Raw genomic sequence first — 13428 nt, 5'->3', positions numbered from 1 at the left:
TATCTTAATCAATTTCTACTTCATGTTCTTACTGTACGTGAGTTTATTGTAAATTTTTCTACTTGCATGTTTCTAATGCATGATTTTGTTTCTATGTTCTGTAATTTTAGAAAAATCAGAATCTGCAGCAAATATAACTATTCAGGTACTCATAAAGAGCAAATATACCAATCTAGGAGAAAACTTTTTTTTCCCTTCTCCTTTTCTTTATGCATTCTTCTTATGTAGTCTTAGAGTTATTTATTTTCCTTGCGACTTATATGTACTCAGATGGTTCGTGTGCTCTCACTAGCTCTCTCATTTATTGTGCTACGTCAATGAATTTTTCGTCAGTGTTTTTTTCTTCTACCTCTTTATTTGCAGGTGTAAATAAACCTCTATAAAGGTTACACCAAAAAGAATAAATATAACAAAGCAGTAATCCTTTTTGAAGTTCAAATTTGAATTTATTTTATTGGGCAGATCCAACCATGGATTTCATATAGGTCTTCAATCAAACAGTCCACGAAATGTAAGACTTTTTCTAAAGTCGTTTTGCTCGATTATTTCTATATTCAATTACATTATTGTTTCTCCCTTCTTAGTATGTAATCTTGAGCTTAAAGTTATCTAATACTCATACTCTTAGAATGTAATTGAGGATTCTCAGAAAAACTCTTGAGATTTTCTATTTTGCTAATTTAGGAGAATGACAACATATATGTCTGTCTGCTTCTCTTTTTTCCCCACTTTGTACTAGATTATGATTTGAAGACATTATTAAAATCGTTATTTAGTCAAAGCAGTTGTAATGATACTAAATAATAATAAAAAAATGAAAAGTTAAATTAGGTAAGTAATATTTGGACTTTGCTTTAAGGCTGTAAGTATGTGAACTTTTCCATCTGCTTCCAAATAATTATTTCTTGTTTTTTTAACTGTCTAAAATTTTATACAGCTAAATCTTATTTTTTTCAGTAACTAATTGTATATGGTCTTTATTTTTGTACATGTTTTGTTCTTTATTTACTTTTACTTTTACTTTCTTTTTGCAATTTTGGAGATGCCAATTGAGAGGTATGATTTAAAATTTGAGAAGTGAAGTGCTATTACATTGTCATATTATTCTGAAGAGCTATTACATTACGACATTATTCATGAACTTACAAATAACTTCTCTAAGATAATATACCGTGTGTGTTTTATTTTTTTTTGGTGTTTGATTGTCTTGTGATTTTGTGATGACCGCTTTATGATCCAGGTTCAGATATAGCTATTAGAAAATCAAAAAGTCAGGCCTTCTAAAGTAAGGAAACAAACATTTTATACAAAAAGAAGAAATAACATTGTTCGTTTGGTGTTGTCACAACAATGTCACAAGAAAGAGTGCTCAAGATGCGAGACTCTTACTCAATTCTCATACAAGGTTAGTATGATGTATGTTAAAATTGTATGTTTATCTCCTTATTAATAAGGGACACAATGAAAGGACGAACACAACATATCCTAATTTGTACTAAAGGTAGTAGAAACTGTACTGTAAATTTGGCTTTCTTTATTGGAGAATGAACAGGTGTCTCGCTTTAGGGGAGAGGAATGTTATGAAAGTCAAAAAATGCAAAAAAGCTTTAAAGTTTGTGGGGGTTTAAGCATAAAGAATAAATAAAGTGTTTAGTCCAATCCTGTTAGGACCGAAAATAAGCAGGTGTATATGCGGAAGATAGCAAAGCAAACCTCAAAAGACCACGAGTAAAAAGACAACGAAAAATATACCAAAAGACACAAAGATTTAACGTGGTTCGGTCAATCGACCTACGTCCACAAAGGAGATGAGCAATCCATATAAATATGAGAGTACAAAATACAGAGGGAAACAACCTCAACCAATTCACTCGGAATACATGGGAGGTTCACACAAGTGATAACGTATCAAACTTGTGACCCACAAATTCTCTCTCTAACCAAAACTCTCAAAGCCTTTAAGACTACATTGTGAATGCTGATTAAGTTAGAAGGAACATTCCTCTATTTATAAAGTCCTAAACCTTTTCCTACAAGAAAAGGATTAGTCAATCCAAAACCTTTTCCTAAAAGGAAAATCTATTTATGGTAAGAAATTTAGGGCAAATAAAACCCAACAAATCCAAGACTAATAATTATATACATGAATCACAAATATATGACAAAAGAAATTGGGGAAAAAATGATAAAGTAAAATATCAATTGTTTAGTGTCACTTTTTCATAAGACGATCATTGGCAAGGAAAAGTTTACCTTATAATCTTGATGATGATGCTGAGGCGCACATTTTGAGCTTCACTTCAGGCATAAGCGCGCTTCACGCATGCTTTTGATAATACCGGGGGAGAGAAGACAACAATATTTCGAAATTGCCTTTTATTGTTGAAATGAATAAATCAAAGGGAAAAGTAACCTGACTTTCGTCAATAGCAAAGAAAAGTGTAAATAGAGAAAAAAAATGATAAAGTCAAATATCTGCTCTAAGTTCTGGCAAGGTTTCACATTTGCTTCACTAATTATGCAAATAAGATAGGTAAGTCCCTTAGTAAATCTTCAACTCAAGCTGAGAGGAGTAAAACATAAACTTAAAATGTAAATTGTAAAGTGTAATTAGCAAATTGCTAAGAAAATTGATCCAGCGACCTATACATGAGTGAACAATTTAACGTATAATATTTCTTTTGCCTTTCACAGCTTAAGAGTGATCAAGATATTGTAAAAATTTTTCGGTGAAGCACTATGTTCTTCTTGTACCGGCGAGGACATGCGACTTCTGCTGAAATTAATGTTCACTACAACGTAGGTGATGTGGAGATGACTTTTGGAGATGTACATGTTTTGGGTCTTAACTGTAATACACCCTCCTTCTTTGACACTCTGATCTATCTTACACATACCACTAAAGAACCAAGGTAGTTTTCTCCAATTTTTGTGCTTGTAATACATAAATGTCTCATATAGTTATGGCTATGTATGAATTTTTAATAAAGATCGAGTGTTACAGTAGATGATGAAGCCACTTCCTTTATATATTTGTCTGTTTTGTTTTGTTTTCAAAGGAACAAAATAAATAATCAATAGACATTATTATCCAGACATAGTACTATTGTGGTCCAAAGATATCAAAGATAATCTAAGTCAGAGACAACACTAAATTGAGATTCTAACTACATCTGTAAACATGTTGCTAATTCAACTGTCATGTAATGATCCTTCTGCGCTATGACCTTATGAGTTAAATAACAACATGTGACATGAGAGATGGAAAATTCTATTTTAATAGCCGTGTTGGTAAGTCAGTATGTCACTTTCTGTTAGATCACTTGAAATTCTTATTGTAGTAGATATGTGCATCTTTTAGATTTAATTCAGATCAACATAAAGCAGTACAATTGAGTTTTAAGGAGAGCATCTTCCGATCACAACAGTGAAATAAATTTTGCAATCTATTATGGGGAGGTTCTTGAATTGTGCAAGCGAATACAACATTTACAGATCAGAAGAAAGCGCATAAAGAAGTACCTGCAGAGCAGTTTGAAAGATCAGTCTACTGAACACCTAAAGTGGCCTCTCAGTGCATCAAAGAGGGAGGTAATACTTGCATCCAATTTTAGGTAGAATTATCAATTGCTGATTGCGCTTGCTCAATTAGATTTCCAAGACCAATTAAGGATCTCTCTAAAATGACACCAAAGGTTCTTTAGATCTTTGATATTAAAACCCCTTACAATTGTCTAAACCAAACTGGTAATTTCAATTGCTCTTTTTCAGGCTTTTGTCTGTATCGTTGTGAGTACTGTTCTCAAGTTTGTTCAACATTCTAGACTTTGTCAAGTGTTGGCCTTCCGTTTTCTATAATTATTTTCGCTTTATCAGTCTCTTATTGCTGTTTTTTGTGGTGCGTTTAAAATAATTTCACTCATTTTCTACTTACTTTTAACAACTTAAAGCTTCTTTTGAATTACCTACACAATATGAAAGATATGTGTATGCCTGAGTTGAGAGAGGTCCCACAATTTTTAATCAACTTTTGACATACATTGTTTGTACAAGAAATGCATTGCCTCTTTTTTTAATTTTTGTTGTTATGGTGTTGCTTGCTTCCACTTTCTAAATGCCTACAATTCTTTTACTGAATTGGTCCTCCTGTTCTTTAACTTAATTTTCCTATCGTCGTTTATCTCCTTCAATTTGCGTTTTAGCTTATAATTAGAGTTAAAATTGTGCAACTACCCTATAATTTTTATAAGTAACTGCACAAGATCATGGCTAGCATAGTATGTCACTAAACCTTCAATTTACAGAGGAAAGTATTTGTCCATTCTGCTTACTATGTACAAATATTCTGTTGTTTGAACTGCTTTCCCACAAAGTTTCTGCAGCAACGTAAACTTCGATGATGCACAAAAGATGCATGACACCTAATTTTTAACAAGGTACGTCAGATTCAACCATACTTCTTTCTTATTACGCTGCACTTTCACAACTTTAAACACTTTTCCTTCCTACTGCAGGTATTTTGCAACTACAACGTCGCACCATCATCATCTATTATGTAAATAGCATAGTGTAAACGTGCATAAGCAGTGTTGTAATGTATAAACAATATGTATGTCTAAACACTGCAATTACAATGTAATGTGTAAATATGTCTCTATAAATTATCAACCTTTCATTAGTTGTCTTCCTATCAATATTTGTGATAGTTATTGCCTAAAAATGTAATGTATAACCATGTGTGTATATTGTCAACAAAAATATTGGGCCCGTGTGTGCACGGGCAACCATGTCTAGTGTATAATAAATTTCAGTATTTGATATGACTGTTTTAGTAATTTACAACAACTGTTGAATGATGTTGTTGAATAATTGCCTCAATTGCTATATTTATTTTAGCACTGTTGAATAACCTACAACAATTGTGATATTTTAATATAATTTTTGTTATGATCAATTTTTTAGTTCTAAGTAAGAATATCTTCAACATCATTAATGGAAGATACAATAGTACTACCAGTTGATTGTAATGGTGAGTGAATCGAGTCCAACAATCGTATATTTGGCGTTGGAAGAGTAAAGAATTACCCATGACAATTGTGATGATTGTGCATCGCGATATTGCATATGATGATTTTCGGAATAAAATCATTAATTGTCGTAAATTAAATTGTGAGTTGAAAGATATTGTGATCACTTACCTGCATAGTTGTGGTGAAAAGCATAAGAAGACTCTTTTAGGATAAATGATCAACTTAGTTTAAGTACTTATTTGGAAGATGAACCTAGAGATGTTTTAAGGATCTACATGGTTGAAAGATTAGTGGAGAATCATAATTTTTGTGATGACCATTATGTGTTTAACGATGAATGTGGTAGGATGCATATGAATATCCCGAATAAAGAGCATGGAGGTCAAGATATTCTTCCTCCTGAAGTTCGGAACAGATTGCCCATTATTGATGAAGTTGTTGATAGGTAAGTACTATGAACTTATAAATTTACTTATTTCTAAACTTTCATTCTCTTTGTACACTTAATTTGTTATGGTTGATAATTAATTAACTTAATGCAGTCATGCTCAAGAAGATGGAACAAGCTTTTACAAAGATATGTCGTTTAAGAATAAAGAATAATTAGATATTGCATTGAAAATTGCATGTCACACCCCAAGAGTAGACCCTAGAAGATATGGTATTCTCGGATTGCAACATGGCATACTTGACCTCTCGAAGGTCTTGTACAAGCCATTTGACATCATTCATTGCATACATGTATTAAAAGTAGTGGGAATTAAAACTTTTCACACGAATATTATCTCAAAACATATTTCATATAAAACGATAAAAAATACTAAGTCTCAACATACGCCAATCTTTGAATCAATAATACTTGGGACACGGCCCATACAATCGAAATATAGAAACTTAGTCTATTATAATGCTTTTAATGAAAGAAGTCTAAAGATAGGTATGTCCTCGAATCAAGTGAGGACATACCCCAACTTTGCCTGAAAGAGTCCCAGACTCCAAACTTTGCTTCAAGATGTCTCTCACCTTCCACCTACAACTTTAGATTTAAATAAAATATATAGAATTAGTACAAAGCATGTACTAAGTGTGACATAATGCATAAAAATCATGACAAATAGACATTTGTGTCAAAATATGCTCTTTTACAGTAAAGACTTCATATCATAATTTAGAGAACCACATATCATACTAACTTCACATATAAGTCACATATCACAAGATAACATCAAGAACACATCCAAATACATAACCATGAGACTCTCCTACCAAAGGTGATTCTAAGGTTCCCTTGAGTGAGTTATGAAGGGACCGCCCATACAATCCTTTCACCACACACCAAAGAGATCCTTTGGACTACTAAGATAATATTATTCTCATTCATTAATCCAACACTCTACCTAGAATTACTCTAAGACTCACCTAAGTAAGACATGAAGAGAACACCCATACACCCTCCAAGCCTACCTAAGCAACCCTCAAAGCTACTCTAGATACTTGTCTTTTCATTAACATACCTTTACTTAATTCATTATGTTCATTAGACCATTTAAGAGAAGTTCAACACTTAAGGATATTCACAGAATGGTCTTGGAGAAGACCTAGGCATTCACACACTAACATCTTCAAAGCCTAATCGTGCAATGTCTAGATAACGTCTCATTCCACTACCTAAACTTCATAATACTTCTCCAACACTAGCATGTATCCCACATGATGAGAATAGATAATAATCGACATAGACCATGTTAGCTAATCATGAAATCCGGAGTCATAAACCTACTCCGTTGTAGGGTGTTCCACTTGCAAATGGTATAACTAAGACACATCCAATGTAGGTACATGGTTTAGGAATATCGAGGGTTTCTTTGTTCTCTAATGTCATCTTATTTAGAGCAACTTTCCAAGCATACTCACTCGGTGCTAGCCTTTGTTCTCATAAAGTATTTCAATAAAGGAGTATATGAAGAGGTTCCTTATTTAATTTATAACCAAATCATAACACCTTACCAAAGAGGTCCCCTAGGGTTGCCTTACAATGGCTAAGAGGATAGCTCAATGACTTTCCTAAGGATGATATCATGCCGTTCAATCCAACCAACCTTTAGTCCACCATTCACACGAGAAGGATATCATTACGAATTTCAACTTCAAGGATATCATAACCTTCATTCAAAAGGTTCCACATAAATGACCTTATTTGCTATATTCAAGATCATATTCCGTTAATTCATATACATTCATGACAAAGGATGTTCCGACCTACCAAGTCAAGGATTCATATTCATATTCTTCATGTATCAAGTAAGGGATATAGGTCTACCAAAACAAGACACACATACCTTACATTATCACATATAGCATATCATCCAAAAAGCACATAAGGAAAACTAAGTATACTTGCTAGTCATCCTACACAATCCTATAGTTACACCAATTATAACTCATCATAAGGTATCCTATAATCCATCAAGAAGCATCATACTTCAACATCAAGTAATACACATAAAGACTTCACTATAGCTTACTAGAGACACATATCATCAACTAGGAGAACTCATGCTTTGACTTCGCATAACACATAAGTCATCAAGACCTTCACATTACTCTCATATTCAAGTAATAACATGATAATACCATAATTCATAAAGTAACGCCGACGAAGCCACATTGTTTCACAACTCATAAAGTAATGCCGACGAGGTCACATAATTCACAAGTATAGTACATAAGCACCGCCACCATAAATGGACCATACCAATCATCATCATAATTCTATGCCTATGCTACAGAATATTGAGAGAGTTAGGTCAATTTACCCCCAATTCAATCTCACAACTTCAATCCATAGCCAATTCAATCAACTCAATACTTTAAGGCTCTTATCCATAGCCATGATCACCAATTCAATCCAATAATCTCAATATACAATGAATCCGAAGTAATACAATATGAATTTATCAATTTAGGACAACCTACTTACAATTCTTACATAATTCTTTCATAATTCGATAGACCAAAGTAAACTACACAAGAACTCATTATTATAGAGACATGATCAAATCACCCATAGAATAGTCAAAATAAGGATTTCATGATTTACATGGGTCCATAGGAATTTTGATGTAAAATCATTCAATTAACACTGATTCAATCATAAATCATTGATCTAAAACGTTTTATGCAAGAACCAATGGCTAGATTTCAATTTAGAAGATTCCATGGTTTGGATCATATTTGAAAGTCATTGGAATTTACTCCTTGAAGAAAGAGAATTCAGGGATGAAAACTATACCTTAATTGTGATAAAAATCCCACTAAATTGATGGAGAAAAGCTTGAAAAAGTTGTCTTCTTCCTTGGAGCTTCAAAGCTTCATCAACGGAGGTTTTTAGAGAGAACATATGGAGAGGTTTTGTTTTGGACTTGAGGATTTTGATTTGAAGGTTGATTTGGGGTTTAAAAAGGTCTAATAACTGCCAATAACTAATCCCTAAAATACCCAAAAGACCCCTTAACTTATATGACCTTTTAACCAAGTCAAACCCAACTTAAATTTTTGAAATTATCATCGCGAAAGAAGTCGGTGACGCGGACCAAACTTTTGGACCAAGGGCACCCTAGTCCGCGACGTGGACCTGTTTGATCCATGAACAAAACGTGACTGCCTTGGGCAACTTGTTAGCCCAAGGCTTGGGTCCTCCTCAAGGACCCTTTGGTCGGTTCTCGGGGAGTTTTGCCTGGATGTTTCCACCTCAAATACGCTGATATACATGTTAGGAACATCTCACATCAATTTGAACTCAAAACATCACTTAAAACATGCCAATACACACTAAGAAACACAATCACGTTTCAAGGCAAAACTTTTGAACGTCGTGGACGTTTGACCTCCAAACTTCACCAAACTCACTAACTAAGATCATTATTATAAACTATTTTAAGACTCTAGAAACTCATGAAGCAAGTGTTAGTCTCTAGCTTCACCTAAGTCATTTTAGAGGTGTTACATTGCATGTGTCAAAAACGATTTAGATTGAAGAAGGTAATTAATTTGTGTTTAGTGTATTATGTCAAATGTGAGCATCATGAATGCAAGTAGTGGCTAAGAGCGGTGAAAGTTAATATTTCTGATAGATTTTATATTAAAAAAAAGAAAGAAAAAATGCATACATGTGGCTCACAACATCTTACAAGTCACAATCCACACGCCACAACAAAATTCATTTGAGCATACTTCAAAGATAAATATCCCAAAGGTAAAGGTCCATCTACAAAAGATTTGAATAACTCTATCCGTATTGAATTGGAATGCAATGTTAGTTATTGGAATGTTTGAAGGTGTAGCGAGATTGCAAATTCTTTGGTAAGAGGGACACATGAACATGAATATGGAGTGATTGATGCGTATAGTCATATGCTTAGGACATCAAATCCGGAAGTAAAACGACATTGAAGATTGATGAAAAGGGCAGGTTCAAGTACTTTTTGTGGCATATGGAGCTTGGGTTCTTGGTTTCGCATAAATGAAAAAAGTCATAGTTCTTGATGGGACATTTTCTAGAAGTAAATACGGTGGTGTGTTGTTGTCTACTGTTGCACAGGATGCGGAGAATCATATTTTTTTTGATGGATTTTTGCGTAGTAGACTCTGAATATGATGCTTCCTATCGATATTTTTTTGAGCAATTGAAAAGTTTTGTACTTGATACTCCTGAATTGTGCATTATGTCTGATAGATATAAAAGTATTAGAAAGATAGTTTCAATTGTGTAACGACCTGCTTAGTCGTTTTGAGCAGCAGATTTTATTTCTGGAAAAACTGTGTGAGTCGACGGAACCCACGACGGACCGTCATGGGCACGACGGACCGTCGCAGGTGTCTCGTTCCAAAACACTTAGACTTATGAAATTTGGGTACTGAAATCGACTCTCTGAACTTGGCGACGGACCTGCAGGACGAACCGTCGTGGGCACGACGGACCGTCGCAGGTGTCTCGTTCCAAAACACTTAGACTTCTGAAATTTGGGTACTGAAATCGACTCTCTGAACTTTGTAACGGAATGGCAGGACGGACCGTCACAGGCGTGACGGGCCGTCACAGACTCTTGGTAAAAATCTAGTCTCTGAACTCTGTGACGGAGCAGCAGGACGGACCGTCGCAGGCACGACGGCCCGTCACAGGCTGCGTAATCCCAGGCTGGGTCGGATTTCTGTTAGTAATTTAAGGGGCGTTTTGGACTATTCCTGCTTTAATTATAAAGTTAGAGGGTTAATGTTAATAAGTCTAATTACTTGGGGGTTAAAAGAGGTAACCTTAAGTTAATTAGTGGATATTATTGCCATCTTTATACTTAATTATATGCTAATTAGGGTAAAAGAAAGAGGGTTTGAATAAGAAAAAGAAAAAGAACAGAAAGAGAGGGAGAACGAGTAGAGAGAGAGAGAAACGAAGAGGACAACAAGAATTTGGGGAATTTGCTTGCTTGATCACGAATCTTCGGTGGAGGTAGGTTATGGTTTATGCTATTCGTAGTAAACTCTTAATAGCGAATGATATGTGTTGGGTAGTATTATAAAGTCTTCTATATGCTTAATTGTGTGCATGCATGATGTGATTTTATATATAATTATGATGAAATTAGCATGATGAAGCTATTGAATCCCAAATCTTGAAGAACCCTAATTTTACTTTGTTAATGATGATGCCTTGGTATAAAAGAAGGCTTGATGAACTAAAGTAATGAGATTAGGGGATGGGGTGTCACGTTCCGACACCAGGATAGAATAAATGTGGATCGGGTGTCACGTTCCGGCACCAGGATAGAATATATATATGGATCGGAGTGTCACGTTCCGACACCAGGATAGAATATAAATGTGGATCGGGTGTCACGTTCCGGCACCAGGATAGAATATATATATGGATCGGAGTGTCACGTTCCGACACCAGGATAGAATATTTGTGGATCGGGTGTCACGTTCCGGCACCAGGATAGAATATATATATGGATCGGAGTGTCACGTTCCGACACCAGGATAGTATATGGATCGGGTGTCACGTTCCGGCACCAGGATAGTATATGGATCGGAGTGTCACGTTCCGACACCAGGATAGTATATGGATCGGGTGTCACGTTCCGGCACCAGGATAGTATATGGATCGGAGTGTCACGTTCCGACACCAGGATAGTATATGGATCGGGTGTCACGTTCCGGCACCAGGATAGTATATGGATCGGAGTGTCACGTTCCGACACCAGGATAGTATATGGATCGGGTGTCACGTTCCGGCACCAGGATAGTATATGGATCGGAGTGTCACGTTCCGACACCAGGATAGTATATGGATCGGGTGTCACGTTCCGGCACCAGGATAGTATATGGATCGGAGTGTCACGTTCCGACACCAGGATAGTATATGGATCGGGTGTCACGTTCCGGCACCAGGATAGTATATGGATCGGAGTGTCACGTTCCGACACCAGGATAGTATATGGATCGGGTGTCACGTTCCGGCACCAGGATAGTATATGGATCGGAGTGTCACGTTCCGACACCAGGATAGTATATGGATCGGGTGTCACGTTCCGGCACCAGGATAGTATATGGATCGGAGTGTCACGTTCCGACACCAGGATAGTATATGGATCGGGTGTCACGTTCCGGCACCAGGATAGTATATGGATCGGAGTGTCACGTTCCGACACCAGGATAGTAGTAGTGGAGCGGAGTGTCACGTACCGACACAAGAGGAATAAAGATAATGAATCTTGAAATATGCTAATATACTCAATCTAAAGAACATGTTTCCCAAAAGAGTATGGTGTGGAGGCTTGAGTCCTCATAGATATGTTCGGTGATGTTATAAATGATTTTTATACTTGTTGCTATCACCTGTTAAGAATATTAGTTGATTTTATGATGTTATCTGAGATATATTGCTTTCTATTTTGAGTTGGCCGATGATATCTACTCAGTACCCGTGTTTTGTACTGACCCCTACTTGTATTTGTTTTCTTTGTTATTTGTGGAGTGCAGCAAACGTACCGTCGTCTTCAACTCAACCGCAACTCTAGCCAGTCTTCATTACACCGGATTTCAGGGTGAGCTAATGCTTCTAGCTTGGACTGGATCTTCTTCCTCATGTCTTGATGCCTTGAAGTTCCGGCATGGACTAGCTTTTGTTTATTTTAGCTTCTTAGAATACTCCTAGTTTAGTAATTTGATCATAGATGTTCTTGTGGTGATGACTTCCAGATTTTGGGGAATAATAGATGTTGAATTTTAGAAGTTATTGAATTGGTTTTTATTAATGAGTTTAAGTCTTCCGCATTACTTTCTGTTGATATTATATTAAAATGTTAGGGTTTAGATTGGTTGGTTCGCTCACATAGGAGGGTAAGTGTGGGTGCCAGTCGCGGCTCGGTTTTGGGTCGTGACAAACTTGGTATCAGAGCATTAGGTTCGTTGGTCTCATCACACAAGAACGAGTCTAGTAGAGTCTTAAGGAACGGTAGGGGGACGCCTTTACTTTTCTTTGAGAGGCTATAGGACTTTAGGAAAATTCCATTCTTTCTTTCTTTCGTGCTATTACTTGGATCCAATTGGTATCTAGGTGATACAAATTGGTATCTGACCATCTTCACTCTATTTCGCAGATGGTTAGAACTAGAGCAACGACTACGTCAACACCAGCACCGGCGGGACAGGGTGCGTCTGAGCCAGCCACTGGGGCTGTAGCTCGAGGAAGAGCAGCGGCAAGAGGCCGTGGTAGAGGTCGTGGGAGGACGTCCTCTAGGGGAAGAGGACAAGCACCTGCCCCATCTAGTACTAGGGCGGTGACTCCTCCACCGACTGAGGAAGTAGTAAGAGAGGGTGAGGAAGGGGAAACTGAGCAAGTGCAGAATGAGGAATTACCACCCCAACCTACCCCAGAGATGATTAATCAGGTTCTTGCTTATCTTAGTGGGTTATCTGATCAAGGCCAGACACCTCCAGTGTTTTCTGCACCAGCACCTCAGGTTCCGGAAGTACAACAGGCAACTGCTGCGGCTCCCCGCATGGATGCTCCATTGGAAATAGGCACGTTTCCTCGTTTGACTACAGGGCCTATAATGACAAGCGATCAGCATGAACTTTTCAGTAAGTTCTTGAAATTGAAACCTCCAGTCTTCAAGGGTGCTGAATCTGAGGATGCCTACGATTTTCTGGTTGATTGTCATGAGTTACTACATAAAATGGGCATAGTGGAACGTTTTGGTGTTGAGTTTGTGACTTATCAGTTTCAGGGAAACGCCAAAATGTGGTGGCGGTCCCATGTTGAGTGTCAACCGGCACAGGCACCACCTATGACTTGGGCGTCATTCTCTAGCTTATTTATGGAGAAGTATATACCCCG

General features: G+C 36.6%; 1 long non-coding RNA gene across 1 annotated transcript; it reads left to right on the top strand.

Moving 5' to 3' along the window:
- Positions 1–78: 78 nt before the first annotated feature.
- LOC114074679 lies at positions 79–3009 on the top strand. The gene is made up of 3 exons (XR_003575020.1): positions 79–511; positions 1241–1405; positions 2695–3009. It is a non-coding gene; the product is annotated as an uncharacterized LOC114074679 (long non-coding RNA).
- Positions 3010–13428: the final 10419 nt, after the last annotated feature.

Source organism: Solanum pennellii, chromosome 11 (assembly GCF_001406875.1).
Source record: "Solanum pennellii chromosome 11, SPENNV200".
NCBI lineage: Eukaryota > Viridiplantae > Streptophyta > Magnoliopsida > Solanales > Solanaceae > Solanum > Solanum pennellii.
This window is presented reverse-complemented; position numbering and strand designations above follow the sequence as displayed.